Source organism: Vulpes vulpes, chromosome 6 (genome assembly GCF_048418805.1).
Source record: "Vulpes vulpes isolate BD-2025 chromosome 6, VulVul3, whole genome shotgun sequence".
Classification (NCBI taxonomy): Eukaryota; Metazoa; Chordata; class Mammalia; order Carnivora; family Canidae; genus Vulpes; species Vulpes vulpes.
Genome location: NC_132785.1, coordinates 2,797,927 through 2,825,588, shown reverse-complemented (window position 1 = coordinate 2,825,588; position 27,662 = coordinate 2,797,927). Strand labels below are relative to the sequence as shown.

The 27,662-nt window shown below is 38.0% G+C and overlaps 1 protein-coding gene across 2 annotated transcripts in view; it reads left to right on the top strand.

Annotated features, from left to right (window-relative positions):
- The first annotated feature begins 1,859 nt into the window (after nucleotides 1–1,859).
- Nucleotides 1,860–27,662, top strand: part of FNDC3A (fibronectin type III domain containing 3A) — a 171,255-nt gene continuing 145,452 nt past the window's right edge. The window contains exon 1 of one of the 2 annotated variants that reach the window (XM_072760551.1): nucleotides 1,860–2,156. The gene's annotated coding sequence lies outside the window, so the exon portion shown is untranslated. Of the gene's footprint in view, nucleotides 2,157–2,407; nucleotides 2,761–27,662 lie in introns of those variants that run through there. The other variant, XM_072760552.1, reaches the window with a different exon arrangement.

The following is a 27,662-nucleotide window of genomic DNA, read 5'->3' as shown; positions in this document are numbered from 1 at the left end:
TTGGAAACCACTAGCTTAGTCTCAGACCAAACAGAGCTAGGGTAGCAAGATGGAGAAGCCACCCAACTTGCCCACACTCTGATAAAATACTCCTATTTTACAACAATACACAGTTAAGCTTCAGTTATTCCGAGATCGGCTTTCCAGCAAAAAACTGGAGGAGGGCCAAAACTGGAAGTTGAGGAAAGAAAACACCTCTCACGGGGAAAGAACTTTTGAGAGTGAACGAGCAATAAAAATCTCTCAAAATATCACTTGATGTAGAGTCCCTGTCCTATTTACTGATGGGAAGAAAAAGGATTCTCTCATTAGCCGGCTGTGGATATGAACATCTGATCAATCATCGCCTGGAGCCAGAGAAAAGCCATCAGGAAAAAGGAGTAAAAAATAAACAGTAGAGTAGAAAGGATGAGAGGAAGGCTCAGAGTGGATAAAGAGACAGATGAGATGAGAAGCAGTGACAGGTTATTAGAAAAGGTGATGAGAGCATTCCAAAGAGGGGGGAAAAAAGAAAAAGAGAGAGAGGGAGAGAGGGAGAGAGAGAGAGAGATCACCAAAGTAGGGGATCCTAGATCCCTAAGCAATCTCCTGGGACTTTAGCATATGGCCAAGGTATCTAACCCTAACCCTGACTGTAACCCTAACCCTAACCCTAACGTGTTTGATGGTCAGTCATCGACAAAGGATTTCATTAAAATGCTGTATTCTTTAAGAATGTAGGGAGTAAGCAGGTTTTAAAAGAACTTCTGAGGGATCCCTGGGTGGCTCAGCAGCTTGGCGCCTGCCTTTGGCCCAGGGCATGATCCTGGAGTCCGGGGATCGAGTCCCATGTCAGCTCTCTGCACGGAGCCTGCTTCTCTCTCTGCCTCTGTGTGTATGTGTGTCTTTCGTGAATAAATAAATAAAATCTTTTAAAAACAAATACAAAATAAAAGGATTTCTGGAAAAAAAGCGTTACAGTGAAAAATAGTAATAATTAAAAAAAAAAAAAAAAAAGACACGGCTATTTTAAAACGCCGTGCAATTACTAAAGTGAATTAGAGCCTGAGCAGGGAGCCGGGGGACACTCATCCCGGGTTTTGGAGGGCGCGGTCCCCGGGGTCGGGCCCCTTCCCAGGGCCTTCCGCGGAGTCTGCAGCAGGGAGCAGCCCGGCCAGCCCCCCCCCGCCCCCCCCACTGCTGCACGTTTGAAGCAACCGGTGCTCCCTTCGCTCCGAAGTCCTCGCGCTGTCGTGCAAATTAAGGGAACGGGTGTCCGTGCGATTGGGCCGGGGAGCACACCAAGACACGCCCCCACCCCCACCCCCACCCCCCAGCACCCCCCCCACACCTGCACCCCCACCCCGCCACGTTTTCAAATGAAGTAATTATCTAAATATTTTTGCTTGCCGTAGAGATCCGGGGCTCTAAGTGTTTAGGATGGAAAACCTCCAACCCACTTGGCTTGGCTTCCTAGTCCTTGGGGGGCGGGGGGGGGGGGTGTCTTTAAAAGCACCTGCCAGCATTTAAGTTCTGGTGCTTTCGGAGAGAGGCTGACCCGGCGCGTCCCAGAGGGAGCCTTTTTGCAGTCTGCACGGAGAACCGCGTGAGTGGCCCCCCAGGGATGTCGATTCACCCCTCCACACACACTCCTGCTTCCCCCCTGCTTCCCCCTAGGGTGGCCCGCAGGCTGCCCGCGGCAGATGCTCAGCGGGACCTCGAGCGGCGAGGCCGCGGGATCCAGCCTGCAGCCCCGGGAGCTGGAAGGGGGCGCTCGGAGGCGCAGCGCCCGGCGGGGGCGTGGTTAGGGGCGTGGTTAGGGGCGGGGCCAGGGTCCGGGCGGCCGGGGGCGCCGTCGGCGAGGCTCGCGCAGCCGCAGTGGGCGCGCCGACGCCGGGCTCCTCCTCCTCCCGGCTCCGTAGTAAGCATGGCGGCGGCGGCGTTCGTGGTCCCTCGGGTGAAACAGAAAGCGGGAGCTGCGCGGAGAGGGAGCGGAGAGCGGGGCTGAGGCGGCGCCGTCACCGCCGGAAAACCACGCCGACAGTCCGCGCGCCGGCGGCCGCAGCGGCCCCCCGGGAGCTGGCGCTGCCGCCCAGGCAGGGCGAGGACGGTCGGGAAGCCGAAGGAGGGGCGCCCGGGAGCCGCCTTCCTCCGCCTCAGAGCGGCGTGACTCGGAGGTGAGAGACGGGGGACGCCGAGCCGGGGCCGCGGGGACCGTTAGGCTGCCGGGGGCGGGGGGGCGGGGGGGCCCGTCGGGGGGCAGGGCGGGGGCAGGGCGGGGGCGGCGCCCGCCCACTTGTCGCCCACCTGCCGGGCCCGAGTCCCGCTGCGAGGCGCCTGAGGGGGGGCGGGGGGCGCGACCGCGGCCGCGACCCGCCCCCTCCCCGTGCCCCTCCCCCGCCCCCGCCCCTCCCCCGCCCCCGCCGGCGGGGAGCAGCGCGGCTCGCGGAGGCTCGGGGCGCCGAGCGCGGAGCCCGGCGGGGAAGGTCGCCGAGCGGTCGCCGCGCCTCAGCTTGGGCCGCCGCCGAACTGGGACGCTTTTTCCGGAGCGCGTCGCCGCCCCCGCCCCCGCTCCTCTGAGGGGGTTAAAACGTCCACGAGCCCGCCCTTGGCCGTCGGGTGCTGCGCGGCCGGCGCCCCGTACCTGGCGGTTCCCCGCGAGCCACCTGTTGGGGCGGGAGGGCACTGCCGGGGCTGCCGCGCTCGCTCGCGCTGCTGAGAACCACCTGGATCCGTGAACTCCTGACACGGCGGCGGCGGCGGAGGGACGCCACGCGTCAGGTAAGGCGGACGGGCCAGTGATGCCGCCGCTCCGTCGTCGTTAGTGTCGCCCTCGGTCCATCTTGTACCGCTCTGTCCGCGCTAAAAAGCTCGGGGGTATTTTTTCCCTTTTTTTTTTTTTTTTTAAATTTTATTTTACTTTTTTTTTTTTTTTTTTTGCCGGGGGTGGGGGGACACGGAGGGAGCCTGTAATGGTCGCTGGAGCGCCCGGAACCGTGCCTTCGAGATCTTCCGTTGTGAAATTTTAACGTGTCTCTGGACACCTTTGTGTCTGAGCATCTTCTAACCCAAGGATCGTTAAGCTGATAAGGTATTTTTTTTTTCTTTCCTTTTTTTTTTTTTTTTTTCCCTTCCTTTTCTTTCCGCAGTATGATCCCTCCTACGTTGTTGTTGTCCAGTATGGACTTTGAAAACCGAGCCGCCTCATTATTAAGCTTCTTAACTGCGGGCTGTGTGTGTGTGTTTTTTGTTTTTTTTTTTTTTTAGTTCTGGAAACCAAAGTTGCAGCTTTTTTTTTTTGTATCCTAAGAATGAAAAGAAAAAAAAAAATAATGACTGAAGTTGAACTGTTACTCCACTATTTTCCCCGCCGTGCCGTTTCCAGCACCAGCGCGAACTAAACATATGCCCGACTCAGGAGTTGGAGCCATATGTCAGGCAGCAACTAATTGGGATTTGTGGCCCTGATCTCGTGTTTGGATAAATATTTAGTTTTTTTGTGCATTTGCTAAATCTGTAATTCTTACCGTCGTGTCAGTTTTGTTTGAATCACCTATAAATATTCCAGAGGAATGACTCCTCTGCCTTTTTGGTATTTTCTTGGTTGAGTTGATTTCATCTCAGGTCATGAGATAAAGTGCCTGTTGAGGCAGAGGGTGGGCTTAACAGAAAACAATGATAAAAAGGATTTTTAGCACTTTTTTTTTTTTTTAAATAACCTGCAACGTAAAATTTGCTTTCAGCTCTCTGGGCGACTGATAATGCTTGCCATCACTAAATAACACTAGTTAGTGGGGAAAAAAAGGATGATTTAACAGGGAGAAAAAAAAAAAAAAGCACCTCACTAAGATTTTTGTAAATAATGTCATATTCAAAAGTTTTTAGCGTTGTCCTTGTAAATTTTACTGTTTTTTTTTCTTTTTTCTTTTTCTTCATAGATCATCTCTCAGTTTTCTTATGTAGAATGACAGAGAGATTTTTTTATCCTTAGCTGGGTGACTTCAGCCACCTGTATGCTTCTGAATTAACTCCCTTTTCCCCTTTGTCTCTCGTTGTGAATTCTCAAAACCATTGAGTATTTAGGGAAGATAGACTTCTAGTTAACCCTGGCCTTAGTCAGATGTAATTATAAGGGCAGTTTGCTTCTTCCAAATTACTGATATACATTTGAAAAAAACCGATGCCAGGATTATCTTTTGGTGCCATCTGTGTCATCACTTCCCCTCATCATGTGAGTAATTGACAGCTGATTCATTTTACCATGCGTTTAATAATTACTTTTTAATTGTAAAATTTCTACAGTATAATATTAAGCATATTTTATTCATAATTAAGAAAACTGTCTCTCTCTTCTCTGATCAGCCAGAAATAGGTAAGGACTGAGAGACTATAAAACCCAGGACTAAAAGAAGGAATATATGATTAATACCCTCATCATTCTCTGTAGCTTAACTTAGGTAAAAAGCGCTTACTTTATAATACGCCATATTGTTAGTATAAACTTATGGGTAATAAAATGCTTGTTTTAATACATTTCTTTTTTTTATGTGCGTACATGCAAGTCTTGTGCACCTTATTTTGCCTATATTTTTATAACAACAGTTTGGTCAAGTAATAAAATTTTTTTATATTCTTGGTGCATTTTTGTATGGTGGTATCCTTGAGAGTGATATAAGGGTATGTACTTGGTTTCCAGTTTTACTAGTCAGATAATCAAAAGATAAATGATTGGTGTTTTTTTTTCCTTAACAATTTCTAGCACACCTCAAATAAATTTAGGGTATTGAAAATCTAAAGATTTAGGGTACAGTGCATGTCTATCCCACTGAATCTTTTAGGGCTTCAGTTATCACACTGCAAAAAAAAAAAAAAAAATCCTTAATGGATATCAGTGTCAAGAGCCGCTTGTTGAAAGGAAATTAATGGCCAATAGTGTTGAAAGGCAAATTTTTTTAAACATGTAATGTAAGCTTTTATAACTTTCTTACTATTTTGATATCATTTTATTTCAGAATATTTTTCAGTGGTCTCTTAATTTCTTGATCCTTATTTTTCTATCCTTCCATATTATAGTTTTGTTTGTGTTTCACATACACTTTCTAAGTTTGCAGTACAGCTTATGGTCTTCCATCAAGTTATTTTGTGGGTATCTTCCTTTGATATTTCCAATCACTTATCACCCATTTTCCAGTCTGCAGATTATTTTTTCTCCAAGATAGAGAGGTACACTTGGGAGATGACATGTGCTCAAAGGATGATGAGCCACTATTGAAGTGGGGATATTAAAGCAGTGTGGTATCTTTCCTTCCTTCAAGTTGTTTAGAAAATAGTTGTAGATACTAGACTAACAGGAAATCATTAGCGAAAATATAAGATGTTATTATTAAATTGTGTGGCCAGGACTTAATTTGAAAGAAAGTGAGTCCACTGAGGGATCATGGAAGGTATTTGGAAGAAATCAGACTTGAAGCCTGGGAAGGACTTAGCACAAGGACAGACACTCCGAAAAAGGTTGACATCCTGAGCTGGAAGTGGGAGGGCACGAACCAGTCTGAGAGCATTCAAGGATAAGTAGTAAGAGCAAGAAAGAAAGAAGTTTGCCTGCAGATTTTGACAAGCCCCAGGGCATGGTCAAAAAGAATATACAGGGCTGGAGAAGATAATTTGGCTGGATCATTATGAATTCATCACTGAGAGAACTGTAGGTCTGCCTTGACGTATTAATAGCTTAAGCTTTGTGTGTAAGAGATAGCTGTATATGTCTTATATGTAGTTATTACAGCTTAGATCAGGAATTGGCAAACTTTTTCTATAGAGTGCCAGATAGTCAATATTTTAGGCTCTGCATTTTACTTGTAGTCTCTATTGAGTATTCTTTTTTGTTTATTTCTTAAAGTAATTTTTTGTAAATACAAGAATCATTCTTAACTCAAGGCCAAACAAAAACAAGCTGGCTGTGGATTGGATTTAGCTAGTGGACCCAGTTTGCTGACTCTTGGCTAGGTAATTGCCCCTACAGTACATAAAGTGGGATACCTTATATCATTTGTCTACATGGTTGTTTGGTGTGTTTTGTTATGACTGTCATTTATATTTGTTCCCTATGTTACAGTAAAAATAAAGAAAATATGCAGAAATAACTATTATTGTAATTGTTATTTTGTAGCCGAACTTCTAGCAACAGCCTAGACTTGGTCTCAGAACTAGGAAGTGAAAGAAGAAAAACCTTTGAGCTAGGCCTTAGAGCAGTGAAAATAGCTACATCATAGCTTGATTTAAAATTTGTATTAGGTTAAGTAGATCAACAGCCTCTTCTGGTTTTACATATTTTAAACTGCAACTGGCATTTTAAAAACTTTAGCTAGGGTACCACGGTGGCTTATACGTGATAATAGGGACCTGGTGGTAGGAAACCTTGTCTTTAAAAGTAGTTTAGGATGAGATAGTGAAGAGATAAGCAATTAGATACCTCTGCAAGAGTCATTGTGTTACAGAATAGTCTAATAATTGATATTTACACTGGAGATTAAGGCAAAGAAGACCTAGAAATGTCTTTTAAAATAAGATTATTAAAAAAAAAATAAGATTATTTAAAGATAAGTTATGGCAATTACCTTTTAAGCATAAGTTATTTTGAAAATTCATTTACATGAAATAGCTCTTTGAAGTTTCTAAATTTATAAATTTGTTATTTCTCAGGCAATCGTTTTATTCACATTGTGTTTCATGTCCCATTACCAGGTGAATAGTACCACTCAGGTTATGGTTGCATGAGTCAGCTGGCTAGGGTTACTCTGTCATCAGGAGTAATGACATCATTTTGTGTCATCAGGAGAGCAAGAATAAGGCATAGAACATTTTTTGATTTGCAGACATTAGTAAATATGTTCTCTATATATGAAGGATAGTGTTAGGTGCTGAAAAAAGTAAAGATAAATAAGATGGAGAGGTGCCTGGATAAAGTCAGTGTGTTTTCTTTAATTCCCTCTTAAAAACATTAAAACCAAACAAAACTTCAAAACTTAATTTTTGTAATTTATTTATGTTTGCATTTTTCATACTTTGTATATACTGTCTTATATTGTAAGGCATTACAAACCTTTTGAACTAAATTTTAGTCTCCATGAATTGCTACCTAATAAAAATTTGGCTTTTTAAATTTTGCTTGGAAGAGAAATTAACAACTCATTTTTGAATTCACTTCTCTTTTGCCAGTGCTTGAAACAGCTAGATTATTCCAGCTGTTTTGTTTTTTAGGAAATTAAGTACCATGGATCTTAGTTCCAACTTCACCCTTATTAGCCATATGATCTCAGATTAGTTTTTTTCCATCTTAAATTCCCAGTCCTTAAAATTGAGAATAATACTTATCCTGTTTTCACCACAGAAGTATTATGACCACCCAATGAGATGTTGTTGGAGACCATGAAAACAAAGTACCAAATAAGTGCTTATATTAATATTATATTGGAAGCAGTGCAGCTCTTTTTTTTGTAAGAAATCGTCAATTCAAGTTTTATCCTCCAAAGTTCTGCAAATATGCTTCCAATAAACATTTAGTTTACTCAAAAGTTTTAACTGCTTTTTTGGCAAACAATGCATATAAAAGCTTTCTTTCTATTCTTAATCTTACAGTGCAGTCTGTATCCAGTGCCTCTGTTCTTTTTTGCAAGGGGATACTGATCTTATATCCCAACTTCAGCTAGTCTTTTCCAGAATGGAATAAAAATATGCAAAAGTGAATTCCTTGTGGTTTTCTTTTTTTTTTTTTTTTTTTCAAGTGGAAGACTATTCCTGTATGTATAGTAATAAGATCCACTTGTTGAATTTTCATTGGTGTTTAGGCCTTGTACTTGGTAATTTAAAATCCTATGCAGACATGCCCAATATGTGTTAGTATTTTTATTTTGCAGATGAAACTATTACTTCTGATTGACTTTCATATCTTTCTTCCTCCTCACTTCTTGTGATCTCTTATGTGCTAGTTGTTAGAAATAAAAAGTAAATTTGATGTGTACTTCTAAATAAACCTTGATATAAAAGTTACTTAAGTTTTATAAATTAGATTGTTAATCAGTCTCTCTCACAAATATCTGCTTGGTATTTTCTGTTTCCCTTCTTCAGAATCCACATTTCAATATATATTTGAACAGAATAATTAAGAAAATTTAAGTGATTTCATTATTCATTTCCCAGTGAGAGAAAAAAAATCTTCCTACTTTGGGGGTTCTAAACAGGTGTTGAAGTGCATTTCATAAAGCACAGTTAAGACTTTTTAAAATAATTACATGCTTTCTTTTGCAGAAATAGATGTTATGTACAACAACTACTTTTGAGATCTAGCTTGAAGGAGTAGTCATTTACATCAATCAGTTTTTAAGATTTGCTTAAACTTTTTAAATGAAAAAAATTATACTTTGTGATTTCATTATGTTTACATTTTCTAGATTATTTTGGTCTACTTAAGACAAGCATTCTCAATTTGTAGTTTTGTCCTTAAGACTTTTTTCTATGTAATATTTTCATTTGCAATATATACTTTTTGCTTACATTTTAGTTAATGGTTTTTTGTTCTATAAGTGTTGGGACCAGCTATTTCTGATACTTCAGATCAGTAGGTGCTTATTCCTCAGAAGCAACTGTATGCTAGCAATTGTTTTTTTTTAAAGATTTATTTACTTGGGGTGGAGGAGTGTAGAGGGAAAGGGAGAAAGAAACCAAGTGGACTCGACTTCACACAAAGTCCAACATGGGGGTTCTTCTCAAGATCCTGAGATCATGACCTGAATCGAAGCTAAGAGTCAGATGCTTAACTGACTGTACCCACCCAGGCACCCCTGCAATTGTGTGTTTTTAATCTATTACTTGAACCTTGCTAAAATTGGTCTAATGTATGTGGTAGAGTAGCCTTTAAGAAAATATAGGGGCAGTTTCCCTCTAGTCCACTTTCAGGCTGCTTCCAGGCTAATATTTTTTAAAATATGAGTTTTATTCAAATCATTACTCAATTTTAGATACTAAAATCACCACAATTCCTGCTGCTTCAGTTATAATGTCTTTGGTCTCTATTTCAAAGTCTAGGTCTGTTGATAACCTATGATTTTATCTATTCCCAACTTTGTAGTAGAAAGAGGATATGTTTTACACGAGGCAGATAGGTATATTCATTGGCTTTCCCCCTTATTGGCTGTACATAAATATGAACATGTTACTCTACCTCTGTGGGCCTTAGTTTTTTCACTTTAAATAGAGGATAATAATAGGATCTATCTTTTAGAATTGGCTGTTGCAATGATTAAAGAGAGCCCATTTAACATGGCAAGTAAACTGCTTGCTATAGGATATTTATATCTAGAACTTTGACAGATATGTCTAATCACAGTCACCTAAATAACATATTCTTTTTTTTAACCATTCACCATTTATTCTTCTATCATTTAATTCTTTAAATGTCCTAGATGCTTAAAATATGAATGTCAAACTCCCTTCCCTCTAGTAATTCACAAACTAGGATGAGAGGTAAAGACATATAAACAAATGCATACTTAAAAATAATTGGGTAAATAAAATACCTCTTGCCTTTTTTTCACTTGTGTGAATCCTTCCTGTCATTTAGTATTGAACTGCCATGTTTCCATAACACCCTCAGTGTCATGATTGTATACATATTATACCATAGCATATATATTTCTTGTCCATCTCTACTATTAGATTATGAACTTCTTGAGTTCGAACAGTACTGCTGGAGTTAGCAAATTTTTTTTTCTATAAAGGAGCAGATAGTAAATATTTAAGTTGTATGGCTGTATGGACTGTTGCAAATGCTTAACTTGTTGTAGGAGCGTAAAAACAGCCATAGATAAGTTATAAACATTGCGTATGACTGTGTTCCAATAAAACTTTATAAGAACAGGCAGGGGGCCAGATTTGGCTTAAGTTTGCTTATTCTAGCCATGCAGCATACCTGATGCCTGGCAAATATATAGCACTCAGTAAATAATAAATTAATATATAGTAAATACTTTCTGTGTTCTGAGTGCTGTTCCAAACAACTTTATGTGTATCAGTTTACTTAATCTATAAAACAACCGTCTGAGGTAGATAATGTTGTCACCATTTTAAAAATGAGGAAACTGAACCAGAAAGAAGTTAAATAACATGCTTAAGATCATACAACTAGTTAATGAAGGATTTGGGATTTGAACCTGGGTACCTGACTCCAAAGCCTGGGCTTTTAACCTACCTGATGTGTTGAATCTCAGGAGTATAATATTGATTCAGTATTAGGAAACATATTGACATAATTAACTGTAGTTATAGATGAAAGGATAAAACTATATGATTATCTCTGGTGCTAAAAATACAATTTTCTAAAATTCAGTTGTCCCTTATAACTGTTAACAAGTAACCTAGTAAAGGGTCTCTAACAAGTAACCTAGTAAAGGGTCTCTATCAGAAGCCTATATCAAATGTCATAGTGAAATATTAGAAGCACTTTTGTAAAAAGATAGGAATATAACATTTGCCCTAAAGTCTCAGCCAATGCATTAAGAAGCAAGAAAAATAATTAACCTCTAAATAAGGGGTGTATGGGCGATAAGAGGTGAGATATATCACTGTTAGTATTTGTAGTTGATATGATTGCCTGCTTAGAAAATATAAGATAGTCAACACAAAATGATTTGAGTCAGAAAGACATTTCAGTAAGCCAAGTGGCTATAACTTAGAGTATTCATTAGCTTTCTTATATACTAGCAGTAGCCAACTATGAAAAATGATTATTAAAAAGGTAGAAGCCAAAATTATAAAATACTTAAGAACCTTTCAAAATATGCAACAACTACATAAAGAAAACTTTAAGAAGATCTGAATGGATGGAGAGCATACTATATTGCTGAATGTGACAACTTAATACCATAAAAATGGCAGTTCGCACCAAATGAGTCAATAGTCAGTGTAATCCTAATTAGATTATAGTAGGATTTTAAAATGAAATTTGACAAACTGATGGTTCAAATTTTGAGATGGTGAAATGCTTAAGAATGCCAAGTAAATTTCAAAAAGAAGCATAATTACTGTGAACATACCTATCAAAGATCCAAACATACTATAAAATTACAGTTATTAAAAAACTGAGAATTTGGAGTAGGAATGAGCATGTTGATCATGGAAACAGAATATAGAATTCAGGAGGAACTCCATGAATAGAGAATTTCTTGTGTGATTAACTAGTAATGGAAGAGTCAGTCTGTAAATGATATGGGACAGTTGGCTATCCAATTAGTTACCCACTTCATGGCACTATCAAAACTAAAATCTAGATGGACTAAATATAAGTAAATAAAATGGCAAAAGATTTAGAAATGAATTAAAAAAAAAAAAACATTTTGGAGTAGAGAAGACCTCTCAAGTGAAACATCAAACTTAGACACCATTAAAAAAGGCAAGCAACTGAATTATCAAATAACATATTTGACATGTAATAGACAAAGTTAATATTCAAAGTACACAAGGTGTGCTCTCAAATCAGTGTGGAAAAATCCAACCTGGTAGAAAATAAAGAATGTAAGTAGGAAATTCATGAAATTTAAAATATAAATAGTCTATAAAGTTTTGAAGAGTTATTCAGCCACACCAGTATTCTGAGAAATTTAAATGAAAACATCAACGAGATAGGATATTTTAAGAAACTTTTGTAATAAAATTAACAAAAACTGGACAACCGTAATATTATTAAGTAAAATTAAAATTAAATGTATAAAAGTATACATTTATAAAGTATTGAACAAAGTATAAATAGCCTCATTTTTTTTTTTTAAAGATTTTACTTGTTTATTCATGAGAGACAGGGGCAGAGTCATAGGCAGAGGGAGAAGCAGACTTCCTGCAGGGAACCTGATCCAGGACTGGATCCTAGGACCCCAGGATCATGACCTGAGTGGAAAGTAGACACTCAACCACTGAGCCACTCAGGCACCCCTAGCCTCATCTTTTTGAGGAGAAAAGTTCAGCAATATCTATCAACTTTAAAACTTCTGAACAGAAGTTTTAATTCTGTAGATCTAGAATACAGAAATACTATCATAGGTTCATATTGAATATTACATGGTTATTTCTTGCAGAGGGGGAAACGTGTGAAGAAAAAAGAACGCAGTTTCATTGTTCAGCATTAGAATAGTTAAGTTATGGGATGCCCTTACAGTAGAATATTAGGCTACCATGAAAAAGAATGAAATAGATATAAATGTACTTCTTTAACTATAGAAATGATCCCTGTAAGTATCTTAATGCACTTCTTTAAGAAAATAATTATTTCACGTGAAAAAGAATGACACTGACCAGTACATGTCATTTCATTTACGTAACAACCAAAAGCCTTAGAAAATCTTATATATACATAGGTAAGTGCCAAGAACATGTCTGAGAGGGTATCTTCCACAGTGGGTAGCTGTAGAAATTGGATTTGAGGACAGGAAGAAGAATTAAAAATGATGACTCTACATATATTCTTAAGTATGAAACATACAACTTTGTGATAGAACAAAAATAATAAAATATAAGAGGGTCTGGATTTGGCAATTATGATTAGTCCTTATTAGAGACATACCTTCTTGTCGGAGAGTCTTGATTTATGTCTCTTTTTCTGTGTAATTTTTAATAACACCTCTCCACTCACAAGCTTCCCATTGGTGTCTAAAGTCATTGGTACGTTTAAAAATAGCACTTTCAATATAGAATTGGGTCAGGAACTCTGTTACTGTAGGTTAAAGAAGCAAGAATTATAGACTAGAGATTCTCAACCTTTATAACTGTACCTGAGACACAAGGTAATTTTAGTATACTTTCTGAAGTTCTATTATAAAAGCAGTTTTTTCAAATGTAAAATTATGATACTGAATATAGTTTTCAAGTCTCATTTGTCTAGATATTTTTATTCTTCCCCCCTTTCAATATTAGAACCTCATATTTTAAGAAAGTTGGTTGTAAATCCTAGGATTGATGTCATTAGCTTGAGCTAAATGTAGTCTAAAAAGAAGGAAGCTTTTTAAAAAATAGGATGAAGGGATATGAGCATGTTTAGAAGCAATAATATTTAACTCAGGCTTAATAGATTTATGCATAAAGAATCTGGTTATCTCAGAAAGGGCAATGTTAAAACACTGTGTTCTACAGACAAATCTTATGGGAAATGCAGAAATCTTTCTTGTGTCTTATGATAAGATTCTCTATTTAGAAGGAAACATGTTAAATATGGTGAAGTTATAGTAAGACACTAGCTTTTGCAGGGGAATGCAAACCCTTCTGTTGTGAACCTAGATGCCAGGTGTTAACTTTGGTCAGAAAATCTTTAGAAACTACAGGTTTATTAGTCTTCAAAGTCATTCTGAGAGATGTTACCAAAATTTTGAAATTCTAAAAAAGCAAACTGGATATAATATATAAGCTAGCACATTTTAAAAGGGCAATAAAATATTTGTAGATGAAAATAGAATTGTCATAGATGTAATTACTTTGGGCTCTAAAGGTAACCCAAGTGCTCTGAAAACATTCGCTAGAAATGTAAAATGGGATTTAAGACAATAGCACTTAGAAAAAAAATTGTTGGTCTTAATTATATGTATGCTCTCTGTCCTTAAATGGATTGGAATCGATTTCTTGGAAGCAACTCCTGCTCTCAGTTCCCATAGTTTCTTGACTAAATGTATCTTTTTGATGTCTTTTTCATCAAAAGTGCCTCTGAAGTCTTTTTAAATCAGATTTTCATGTTAGTATTAAGGTATGATTTCATAGTAGAGGGACAGGGGCTATATCTCCTCACTGCCTGATTAAATTAAGTTATATGTCATTTTCTGGCAATGGAGAATAATGGTAGTGACTCTTAACCCCTCCCTTTTTTTTAAACCTCTGTTCACTTATGTGGGGTAAAAAAACTGAGAGGCCCACCCATCCTATCCATTCTGCTTCTTTCATCTTTCCAGTGGACAAGAAATTGGAGAATTAGATAAGTAAGTTTGTTGCTAATGATCTGTATAAATTGTCACTTACCTTATAAGGAAAAATACTTTGTATATGAAATATATATTTACATTTTTAGGCTAAACCATATGAAATAATGTTATTTTGATATTTTTTTCTTAAAAATGATAACTTCAACCTATTACATTATAGGATTATGCCCTACAAACACTGCCCTATAGATAAAATAGGTTATTGCACTTAACATGAAAAGTATGTTGTAAGTTACTTAAATACATAATTCATAACTAGCAGATCACTGATAAAATGTTACCATATAAATCAAATTGAAAGGTTTATAAACACACCTACTTAAGCAACAAGGTTAAAGTAATAAGCCAAAAATATCGTTAATGTGTATGCATCATTGTACACTTTTGGGTTAATCAACCTTCTCCAAAAACTAAATTGGACATGGGAATGGTAAAGCTAAACATGCAGTAATTTATAAATAACAGCTGTTGGATTTGAGAACCATGACAGGTTGAAGACACCACAAAAACCAAGGCAATTGAAGAGAGCACTGATGATAGGTAAACAGATAATGAAGTATCCTTCCTGCAAATTGTCAGAATCTTAACTATATTGCATAGCAGTTCAACGTCTTAGTAGAATCCTGACTTAGAGGCCCAAGTAATCTTTCAAAACATATTAATTTTACTGTACACATTTTATTAACAAATATTATTAACAAATAAGAGCTCAGCTCACTCTGTAAGTTGCTAGTAAGTTAGTCTTATACAGATATAAAAGCTAAAGAATTGTGTGTCATTTGCCCAAAACATCCGTAAAAAGAACATTGATTTTTCTTTTAGTTCAGGACATATCAAGAACACACTGCCATTAGTGAACCCTGGACCATACTTTTGATATATCATGCTTTTTAACGCATGATCATTTGGTTCCTATGTGTAATAAATTCATTCACCTTTCTACTGTCCATTGTGTACATTAAAAATTAAGAGTAGTGTGGGGTGCCTGGGTGGCTTAGTTGGTTGAGGGTCCAACTCTTTGATTTTGGCTCAGGTCATGACCTGAGGGTTGTGAGATGGAGCCCCATATCAGCCTCTGCTGGGCATGGAGCCTGTTTGGAATTCTCTCTCCCTGTCCTTCCTTTGAGTGCGCACACACTCTCTCAAAAAAAGAAAAAGTAAAAAAAAAAAAAAAAAAAATTAAGAGTAGCGAGTTTGGTTCTCTGCCAAAAGTGAAAGGTACTGAATTTACTCTCCTGCCTGAAACAACTTAAAAAACTAGGGAAAAAAAAAACTATGAAAGATGTTAGATATCAGGCAATGTAAGAGCGAGAACAAGGCAAGCCCTATCGTTGGCCCTGATTACTGTATGAAGAAAGTTTTCAGGGCATAGCAGAGGGAATCCCAAGTAGGTAACAGCTGACTCTGAGCTGGTGGAGTTTGCAGTCCCAGGAGGCTAACAATGCAGGACAGAGTATCAGGAGAAAAAGAACTTCAAAGATCTGAAGAGGGGGCACCTGAATGGCTCAGTGGTTGAGCATCTGCCTTCGGCTAGGGGGCTAGGGCCGTGACCCTGGGATCAAGTTCCATATCAGGCTCCCTGCAGGGACCCTGCTTCTCCCTCTGCCTGTGTCTCTGCTTCTCTGTCTCTCATGAATAAATAAATAAAACCTTAAAAAAAAAAAAGATCTGGAGAGGGTCTCCCTTGATCATTTAGCAGAGTATTGGTAAATGCATATATGTAAGGAAACTACTCTGGGGTAAAAAAGAGACCCCCCCCTAAAAGGATTCTATAAAACAGTATTCAGGCTCACACGGGGCCAGAAATAGTGCTGCTTTCCACCAGCCAGAGTAGAAAGCCTCATAATTCACAGGGTATTTGGTAAAGCACTCTGAAGGATCTTGGCTCAGTAGTGGGGAAAAAATTAACCCTAGACTAAATGTATTTCTGTTCCTGTCTAGTACAAGAACACAGTTCTGTTGTTACCTAAGGCAGAATCTAAGTCACTTAACCATATGTCAGAACAAAATTCAAAAATACTTATAGGAATATAAATATATACAGTAGCCAACAAGGTAAAATTTAAAATGTCTGGCATTCAGTCAAAACTACTAAGCCTGTGAAGAAGCAAGTAATACAGGAGAAAAATCATTGGCTTAAAACTGACCCCAAAATGATATCGATGGTGGATTAGTGGTCAAGAACATTAAAACAGTTATGACTGTATTTGTTATACTAGAAGAGGTAGAGGTAAAACTGAACATGTTGAATGGAGGGGGATCTTCTAGATTAAAATTACAGTGTCAGAAAACACTTGGGATGAGATTAATGGCATGTTATATATTGCCAAAGAAAAGGTGGAGACATAGCAATAGAAATTAATCCAAAATGAAGGGTGCCTGAGAGGCTCGGTTGGTTAAGTATCAGACTGTTGATCTCAGCTCATGTCTTGATCTCAGAGTTGTGAGTTCAAGCCCTTTGTTGGGCCCCATGCTGGGTATGGAGCATACATTAAAAAAAAAAAAGAAGAAGAAGAAGAAGAAGAAGAAGAAATCCAAAAAGAAACACAGAGAAAAGAGAATTGTTTAAAAGATGAACAGGGAAAAAAAGTGAAGAAATAAGGGCCAAACTTTTTCTAAATTTGATGAAAGCCATGAAACCAAGAAACACCATGTAAGAAAATGAACAAAATGGCATCAAGGAACATGATAAATCACTTAAAACAAGGGACAAAGAGAAAAAAAAAAATCTTAAAAGCAGCCAAAGACATTCAAATTGGCAGAGAAGTCAAACTCTCCCTCTTTGCAGATAACATGATATTGTATGTATATAGAAAACCCAAAAGACTCCACCCCAAGATTGCTAGAACTCATACAGCAATTCAGCAATGTGGTAGGATACAAAATCAATGCCCAGAAATCAGTGGCATTTGTATACACTAACAATGAGACTGAAGAAAGAGAAATTACGGTGTCAATCCCATTTATAATTGCATCGAAAACCATACAATACCTAGGAATAAATCTAACCAAAGAGGTAAAAGATCTATATTGTAAAAACTACAGAACACTTATGAAAGAAATCGAGGAAGACCTGGAAAAACATTCTATGCTCATGGACTGGAAGAATAAATATTGTGAAAATGTCTATGTTATCCAGAGCAATTTACACGTTCAGTGCAATCCCTATCAAAATACGATGGACTTTCTTCACAGAGTTGGAATAAATAATCTTAAGACTTGTATGGAATCAGAAAAGACCCTGAATAGCCAAAGTAATGTTGAAAGAGAAAAACCAAAGCTGGGGGCAACACAATGCTTGACTTGAAGCTGAAGCTGTATTACAAAGCTGTGATCATCAAGACAGTGTGGTACTGGCAGAAAAACAGACACATAGATCAATGGAACAGAGTAGAGAATCCAGAAGTGGACCTTCAACTCTATGGTCAACTCATCTTCAACAAATCAGGAAAGAATATCCACTGGAAAAAAGACAGTCTTTTCAATAAATGATGCTGGGAGGGATCCCTGGGTGGTGCAGCGGTTTAGCGCCTGCCTTTGGCCCAGGGTGCGATCCTGGAGACCCGGGATCGAATCCCACATCGGGCTCCCGGTGCATGGAGCCTGCTTCTCCCTCTGCCTGTGTCTCTGCCTCTCTTTCTCTCTCTGTGTGTGACTATCATAAATAAAAATTTAAAAAAAATATACAAAAAAAAATGATGCTGGGAAAATTGGATAGCCATATGCAGAAGGATGAAACTAGACCATTCTCTTACACCATACACAAATATAAACTCAAAATGGATGAAAGACCTAAATGTGAGACAGGAATTTATCAAAATCCTAGAGGAGAACATAGGCAGAAACCTCTTGAACTTGGTCACAGCAATTTCTTGCAAGACACATCTATGAAGGCAAGGGAAACAAAAGCAAAAATGAACTATTGGGACTTTATCAAGTTAAAAAGCTTCTGCATAGCAAAGGAAACCATCGACGAAACTAAAAGAACCTACAGAATGGGAGAAGATAATTGCAAATGACATATCAGCTAAAGGGCTAGGACCCAAGATCTATAAAGAACTTACCAAACTTAACACCCAAGAAACAATCCAGTCATGAAATGGGCAGAAGACATGAACAGATATTTCTCCAAAGAAAACGTGCATGGCAAACAAGAACATGAAAAAATGCTCCACATCACCTGCCATCAGGAAAATACAAATCAAAACCACAATGAGATACAACTTTATACCGGTGAGAATGGCTAAAATTCACAGAAGAGGGAACAACAAATGTTGGCAAGGATGTAGAGAAAGGGGAACCCTCTTACACTGTTGGTGGGAATGCAAGCTGGCACAGCCACTCTGGAAAACTGGAGGTTCCTCAAGAAGTTAAAAATAGAGCTACCCTATGACTCAGCAATTGCACTGCTGGGGACTTACCCCAAAGATAAGATGTAGTGAAAGACCAAGACACCTGCACTCCAATGTTTATAGTGGCAATGTCCACGACAGCCAAACTGTGGAAAGAACTACAATGTCCTTCGACAGATGAATGGTTAAAGATGTGGTCTATATATACAATGGAATGTTACTCAGCCATCAGAAAGGAAGGAATACCCACCATTTGCTTCGACGTGGATGGAACTGGAGGGTATTCTGAGTGAAGTAAAATCAGTCAGGGAAAGACAAGCATCATGGTTTCACTCCTATGTGGAATATAAGAAGTAGTGAAAGAGACCAAAAGGGAAAGGAGGGAAACTAAGTGGGGAAAAATTAGGGAGACAAACCATGAAAGACTCCTAACTCTGGGAAACAGGGTTGCAGAAGGGGAGGAGGTTAGGGGATGGGGTGACTGGGTAATGGTCACTAAGGAGGGCACTTGATGGGATGAGCAATGGGTATTATACTGTATATTGGCAAATTGAATTTAAATTTTTTTTTAAGTCCAATAAAAACTTCACTAAGCTAAAATTAAAATGCAGGCAGGTCTGTGTTGCTTCTGAAGGGTCTTGGGGAGAATCTCTTTCATTGCCGTTTTCAGCTTTTAGAGGCTACTTGCTTTTCTTGGCTTTTGGCCCCCTCCCCTTTCTTTTCCATCTTCCAACCTAGCAAGAGTGGGTCTAGTCCTTCTCATGCCACCATCATGTGGTTTCGTTCTTCTGCCTTCTTTCACTTAACAAGGACTCTTGTGGTTACTTTGGGTTTACCTGGGTAATCCAGGATAATCTCTTTATTTTATGGTTAACTGATTAGCAGCTTAATTCCATGTGTAATCTAACATAGCCACACATTTCAAGAGATAAGGATGTGAATCATGGGGAAGAGAAGCACTCTTCTGTCCAAAAAGAGTATTTAAAGATATTCACAATATTCTATCATTTGGAAAAATACAAAATAATAAAACTTCATATGCAGTATGACCAAAAAAAAAAAAAAAAAAAAAAAAGGTCAGCCAAAGAAAAACAACAAAGTTAAGCGTAATAGATTTCTCATCAGAAGCAATGTAAGTTAGAAGATAGTGGAGCATTATCTTTAAAACACTAAGAAAATAAAAAAATAAAAAAAATAATCACCTGGAACTCTTTTTTTTTTTTTTAATTTTTATTTATTTATGATAGTCAAGAGAGAGAGAGACAGAGGCAGAGACACAGGCAGATGGAGAAGCAAGCTCCATACACCGGGAGCCCGACCTGGAACTCTTTGCCAAGAAAACACATCTTTCAAAAGCAGACAAAATACTTTTGAAATGTGTAAAAGATGAAAGAATTATTTTCAGTCCTATACTGAAAGACATGTTAAATGGAGTCATTTAATCAGAAGGAAAATTAAATCGTAAGGATACCTGGACCTACAGAAAGGAATGAAGAGCACTGGAACTGGTAACTAATGGGTAAATAGATACGATTTTTTAAAAATTTAGGTATTTTTAAAGAACAAATGACTGTGAAATGTAAAAATGATCAGGTTTGTAAGGTTTAAAACATGTAAAAGTGAAATATATGATAATAGTACAGAACTCAGAAGGGGAGAAGTTGCAGGTATGTTGTCACAAAGTTCTGATACTTATACCTGAATTAGTATAATGTTACTTGAAATTAATGTTTGGTAAGTTAAAGCTGCATATTATAAGCCCTAAAGGAACGACTAAAGTGGCAAAGAATAATAGACTGTAAGCCTACAAGGGAGATAACATAACAATTATTGAAATAAAGCAGGTAAGGAAAAGGAAATAACAAAAGAACAAATAAACAAACAAATAAGATGGTACATTTAAACCCAACCATATAAATAATCCTATTACATATGAAGGGCCTAAATACTATAATTAAAAGGCAGAGATCAGGGATCCCTGGGTGGCACAGTGGTTGGGCGCCTGCCTTTGGCCCAGGGCACGGTCCTGGAGACCCGGGATCGAATCCCACGTCGGGCTCCCGGTGCATGGAGCCTGCTTCTCCCTCTGCCTGTGTCTCTGCCTCTCTCTCTCTCTCTGTATGACTATCATAAAAAACAATAAAAGATAATGTTTAAAAAAAAAAAAAGGCAGAGATCATTGGATTAAATTTTCTTAAAAAAAAAAAACAAGACCCAGGGGCATCTGGGCAGCTCAGTTGATTAAGTTTCTGCCTTCCATTTGGGTCATGATCCCAGGATGAACCCTGTATCAGGCTTCTTGCTCAGCAGGGCATCTGCTTCTCCTTGCCCCTCTGGCCTCTGCTGGTGCTCTTTCTCTTGTACTCTCTCAGATAAATCAATAAGAAATCTTTAAAAAACAAATCAAGATCCAAATATATTTACAGGCAACCTACTTTATTTTATTTTATAAGATTTTTACTTATTTGAGAGAGAGAGCACACAAGGAGAGGGAGAGGAGGAGGGAGAAGCAGACTCCTCTCTGAGCAAAGAGCCCAGTGCGGGACTCTATCTAGGACCCTGGGATCATGACCTGAGCCGAAGGTAGACGCTTAACTGACTGAGACACTCAGGTGCCCCAGGAAACCTACTTTAAATATAAAAATACATATAAGTTAAAAGTAAAAGGATGCAAAAGATATGCCATGTTAACACTTTCTGAAAGAAAGCTGGAGTTATTAGATCAGAAGTTAGATTTCAGAGCAAAGACTATTAATACGAGGGATAAAGAGGGTCATTTCATAATAATGAGGGGATTAAACCATCAAGAGGGCATAATACTAAATTTTTATGCACCTAACAGAAGAGCTTTAAATTATGTGATGGAACTGCAAAGGAAAATGTACAAGTGTGAAATTTTAGTGGAGATTCTAATACCCCTTAATAATGGACAGAACAGGGGATCCCTGGGTGGCTCAGCAGTTTAGCGCCTGCCTTCAGCCCAGGGCATGATCCTGGGGTCCCAGGATTGAGTCCTGCATCGGGCTCCTGCATGAAGCCTGCTTCTCCCTCTGCCTGTGTCTCTGCGTCTCTCTCTCTCTTTCTCTTTCTCTCATGAATAAATAAATAAAACCTTTAAAAAAATAATGGACAGAACAAGTAGAATATAAAACTTAAAATTATAAAATTTCATGAAGAAAACATAGTATAAGATCTTTGTAATCTTGGATTAGGGAAAACTCTCTTAGGTACAACACCAAAAGCACTATCCATAAGTCAAAAAATTAAGATGGACTTCATAGTTAAAACTCGTGTTTTTTGAAAGACGTTGTTGAGAGAATCCAAAGAACAAGCCACAGACTAGGAGAAAATCTTCAAATTACTTAACCCAACGAGACTGGTGTCCAAAATCCATAAAGCACTATTAAAACAATAATAAAGCCCAGTAACTAAATGGGCAAAACTATTAAAGAGCTACTTAACCAAAAAGCTATACAGATGGCAAATAAGCACTTGTTGAACATCATTATTCATAGGGAAATTCAAAGGCAGGATTACAAATAGGAAAATTTGGAGGGTGATGGATAGGTTCATTATCTTGATTTTTGTAATGGTTTCATGGGTGTATTCATGTGTCAATATTTATCAAGTTGTATACTTTAAACGTCATTTGATAAATGTCTATTATACTTTAATAAAGTTATTTTAAAAATCTAGTTGGCACATTGTATATGCTTGATGCATGTTTGTTTAATACATTTGACCATTACTCTGCCATTTCCCAAGAACATTTGGGGAAATTTCCTTTTTTTTTTTTTCTGTTTAACCTATAGAAAATAGCAATTTCAATCTGAGAAGAAAATTGATTTGGCTTGTAATATATTGATTTGACTGAAATACCCAAAGACAATTTCAAAGTCCTTATTAAACTTCCTTACTTTAGGGACGTCTGGGTGGCTCAGAGGTTGAGGGTCTGCCTTTGGCTCAGGTCGTGATCTTGATGTCTTGGGATCAAGTCCTGCATGAGGCTCCCTACAGGGAGCCTGCTTCTCCCTCTGCCTGTGTCTCTGCTTCTCTCTGTGTGTCTCTCATGAAAAAATAAATAACATCTTTAAAAAAAATAAAAATAAATTTGCTTACTTTACAAGTATTTTCTTTTTAAGAAAATTATTTTAATCTATTTCTAGTTTAAGAATATGAATGTATTTACATCTGAGATGGGACCTTCAAGAATGAAGTATACCTTAATATTACCAGCTTGATATCTTCATTATCAGTTAATACTTATATAAAAATTAGTGAGGCACCTGGCTGGCTCAGTCAGGAGCATACTCTTGATCTCTGGATCATTTTTTTGAGCGCCATATTGGGTGTAGAGATTGATTACCTAAATAAAAATTTAAAAAATATTAGTAAAAATTAGGTTAACCTGGGAACTTACTAAAAATGTGAATTTTGGGGTCTAATTCCACACTTCTCGAATCAGAAACTAGATTTGAGGCCCTGTTTAATAAGCCCTGCTGCTGATTCTGATACATGCCAAAATTTGAAAATCAGGGTCTTAAAGTTTGGAGTGGGATTAGCAGTGCGATTTTAGATACTTAGATACTGGTAGTGGAAGAATTTGTTTCAAGATACCTCACAAAATGGTATTCTTAAGATTTGTGTGTTTCATCATATGTAAATTTTGCCTTCAAATAGCTAAACATATTGAGTAGTACTTACTGAAACATGCTTTTGTGTTTTGGGGTGAAATATACCAGTATCTACAACTTTGAGATGCATTTTTAAAAAAAAGATGGATAGAGTAATGCATGTAATAAAGAAAAATGTTAATTTTGGAACCTGCATGGCAAGTACATGTATGATGTTCACAGTTTAATTATTTCAGCTTCCATATAGCTTTGGAAATTTTCATAATAAAATATAAAATCCTCAGATTATTTCTTTTAAAATTTTTGTGCAAGACAATGAAAGATGCCCAGATGTGCTCTTAGACAAAGTAATGGTGGGCGATAATGGAATTTCAGTATCTTAATGGTAATTATAAGTAGATATAGAAGACATTGTCTCAATGCATTGTTAATATATTTATCTTAGAAATGGGCTATTTGAGATTTTTCTAGTCATTAAAATTGAGTATTAAAAATGTGATCTTACTATAATGTCCTCTAAATTACCTTCATCGATTGACCTTTCTTTTTTTTTTTTTTTCCAAATTTTGAGGGGACACAAAAATGCAGTCTATTGCATCCTATTATGAGGCTGTTTCAGCTACTATTGCTGCATAATCAGTTTCCTTCAAACACAGCCACTTATTAAGACAATCATGCTAATATATTCATGGATTCCATGGATCAGGAATACAGAAAGGGTACAGCAAGGATGGCTTATTTATGTTTCATGATTCCTGGGGCCTCAAGATTTGAAACCTGCAGGTGTTGCCAGTGTACTGATGACAGGGGACAGAGATCACATGAAAGTGTATTCACTCAAATGGCTAATCCCTCAATAGAAAACTAGCACTGTCCAGTAGAGCACCTATGTGTGGCTGTTCCAAATGGCTCTACTTTCTTGCAGTGTGGCTACCTGAAAGGTAGTTTAGTTTCTAACATAGTGGCTCAGGGCTCCAACTATGGCGGGTTTTAGCAAACAGGTGGGAATATTTGTCTTGTGAATCAAGTCTGATTCAGCTTTGGAAGTCACATAGAGTTACCTTCACAGTATTCTGTTTCTTATAACAAGTCACAAAACCACACAGAGACAAGAGAAGTGGAAATAGTTTGCCTTGCTTGATAAATAAGCAGTCAGTTCTAGAAGAGCATTGGGATGGGCGATCATACGACTGGAGCCAGACAGATGCCCCTCCTTTTGTACTTTTAATAACCTAAGAAATGAAAAAGTGGACATTGAAGAAAGAATAAGAAGCCTGAATTAATTATAGGTCTTTTGAATCATCAAGAATTTGTTTTTCTATTTGATATTAGTCACTTAAAATCATTGATAGCTCTTTGTTTACTCTCCCTTCTCCCTCTTACTTTATGAGTGTATATTCCTTTTGTAATTAAAAAAAATACAAATGTCCTTTATATCTTAATGAAAGTTTACATTAAGATATGGAAATATAGGTGAACCAAAGTTATACATTTTTTAACCACCTATTTTTAAGAGTCATTTTTCTGGAGTACAGTTTAATATCAATGTAATTGAAGGAATTTGAGGAAAAATACAAAATAATATCTCATTGTTAAATAAAATCTGTGTAATATTTTTTAAGTTTCTGATAAGAAATGATAGGTTGATTTCACAGAGTGATTCCCATGACTTTCATCTCAGGAAATTTCACTGCAGGTGATATAAAGTGTTTTTGTTTTTTTTTTTTTAATCTAACATAGTCAAGTTTAGAAAATTTAAAAATCCAAAAGTTAAAAAAATAGAGGCCTAACTTGGAAAAATACATGTTAAGAATATCAGTTTGTAAGATAAATTATTCTCACAAAGTCGAAGTGCAAGCAAAATTTATTGAAATTTCTTAAAAGGTCTTTTAGATGGTCGATAAGCCAAATATAACTGTAGTTGCCTAGGGCTTTTCAAGCTGACTGTTTTTAAAATGAAATTTTGATGAAAGTGGTTTAACCATATCCACATTACAAAATAATTGAGGAAATAGAGAAAAAATTACCATAATTACATCATTTTAAACAGTTGCTACTATGATATTTTAACTTAATGCTTTTTTTTTTATATGTAAACTTTCTAGTACTCCTAAATTCTAGATTTTAAGTATGATACTAAAACTCTTTGGAATAAATAATAGTCTTGTGATCTTAGATATGGCCTTAGAATCCTATAATTTTCATTGATTTGGACAAATCAAAAGACCAGAAAAATACATTGGATTTTTATTTTAAATGTACATAGTTATCCTGTGGCTCCCTCAATTACACTATGGCTAATAATCCGAGTATGATCCTGCTGTGCATTTTCCCATATACTTTTTTTTTTAAGATTTTTTAAAATTATTCATGAGAAACACAGGCAGAGGGAGAAGCAGGCTTCATTCAGGGAGCTGCGGGACCACATCCTGAGCCGAAGGCAGATGCTCCACCGCTGAGCACCCCAGGCGTCCCTCCCATACACTTTTTAAACGACTAGAGCTGAAGTTTCAAGCCCTAATAACTCATTATTATGTCTAGGTTATTGTCATAACAGCAACATCCTTAGGATAAAACAAAATTAAGCAGAATGGATGGATATGAATGAGGAGTTTGAGTAAGAAAACCTGACAATATTTGAGTAAAGACACTAAAACACATTGAGAATTTTGGCAGTGACTGAGGAAGAAAGTACAGTGTGATCGTGTTTGGAAGTGGGTCTTTGGGAGTTGTTGAGGTTTATGAGGCCATGTGGGTGGAGCCCCCATTATGGTTAGTGCAATTAGAAGAAGAGGAGGAGACCAGAGCTTTCTCTCTTTTGGCCATGTGGAGATACAGCAAGAAGGTAGCCATCTGCTGACCAGGAAGAGGGCCCTCAAGAACCTGGCCATGCTGGTACCCAGGTCTTGGACTTCTCAGCCTCCAGTACTGTGAGAAATAAAATGTATGTTGTTTGTTCTAGCAGTTCAGTTGATCGATAAGCAGGATGCTGCTGTAACAAATTTCTAAAAATGTGGAAGTAGCTTTGGATCTGGGCAATGGGTAAAGACTGGGTAAGTTTTGAAGTGCATGCTGGAAAAAAACGAGATTACTTTTAAGGAATTGCTAATGGCAGCTGGTGAGAGCTCAGAAAGAAAAGAGAACGGAAGAGAAAACCTCCATCTTCTTAGAGAACACATAATCATGAACAGAATATTGGTAGAAATATGGATGGTAAAGGCTTTTCTGATGAGGTCTCAGATGGGAATGAGGAACATTGTTATTGGACAATGGAAAAAAGGTGATCCTTATTATAAAAGAGCAAAGAATTTGGCTGAGTTGTGTTCATGTTTTATGGAAGGTAGAACTTGTAAGTGATAAAAGTGGATATTTAGCTGAGGGTATTTCTGAAGCAAAGTGTTGAAGGAGTAGCTTGGCTCCTTCTCACTGCGTACAACAAAATGTGGAGGAGAGAAATGAACTAAAGTAGGATTTGTTAAACAAAAGGGAATCAGAACTTAAAGATTTGGAAAATGATCAGTCTTCCACACTGCAAAAAATGAGAAAGCATGCTCTGAAGAGAATACCAAAAGTGTGTTTGACTAGCCAGCCATTCAATAAAGATTTTAGTTGGGGGTGGTGTGAACCATATATCTAACCAGCATCTCAGCAGAAGCCAGAAAGAGAGATGGAATTATATAATCCAGCAAAGCAATGCTTTAGCTGAGACTAAAGGAAACAGAAAATGGAAGTGAATGAAGGCAGGTTGTGAACATGCATTGTCCTTCAGGAAAAGGGAAGAAAGACCCCAAAGGTGACTCCTGTCATCAGGGCGGCTACTCCCAACACAGGTCCAGTGTATACAGGCCTGAGGGTCAGGGCTGCCCCCCATCAGTTTCAAAGGGTGGAACCTCTATTCAGTAGAGCCAAGTGGGTGGGGCCTTTACCAAGACACAGGAATGTCTGTGGGCATAATGCCACCACCCTATTGGGTCTGGAGGGTAGAGCAAGAAACCAGAGTTTGTTCTTGAACCTTAAGAAATTCACCTTGCTAGGTTTTGGACTTGCTTGATATAGGTTACCTTTTCTTTTTTCTTTCTTCTTTTTGGAATGGAATATACTGTGCCTGTCTCACTATTGTATTTTGGATGTGTGTAACTTATCTGGTTTCCACAGGTTCACAGCTGGGGAGAAATTTGCTTCAGGATGAATTGTACTTGAGTTCACCCAAACCTTATTTAGACGAGATTTTAAAGTTTATGCTGAAACAAGTTAAGATTTTTTAACTGTTGGGTTGGAATGAATGTGTTTTGCATGCAAGAAAGATATGAATTTTCTTGAACCGGGGGCAGAATGTATGGATTCAGTTTGTATCCTTCCAAAGTTCATGTTGAAGTCCTATCCCCCCAAATACGATGGCAGAAGAGATGGAAGCTTTGGGGGTAATTAGGCTTAGATGATGTCATGAGGGTAGAACCGACATGATGAGATTAGTGCCCTTGTAATTTAAGAAGAGTAAGAGAGATCAAAACTCCCTCTCTTCTGGCCATGAGAAAATAGAGCCAAGGAGCAGGCCCTTAGCACCCAGATCTCAGATCTCAGCACCCAGACTTCCCAGCTTCCAGAACTGTGAGAAATAAATGTCTGTTGGCTAAGGCACCCAGTGTTTGGTATTCTGTAGCAACCAGAGCTAAGTTTGCAAATAGTTT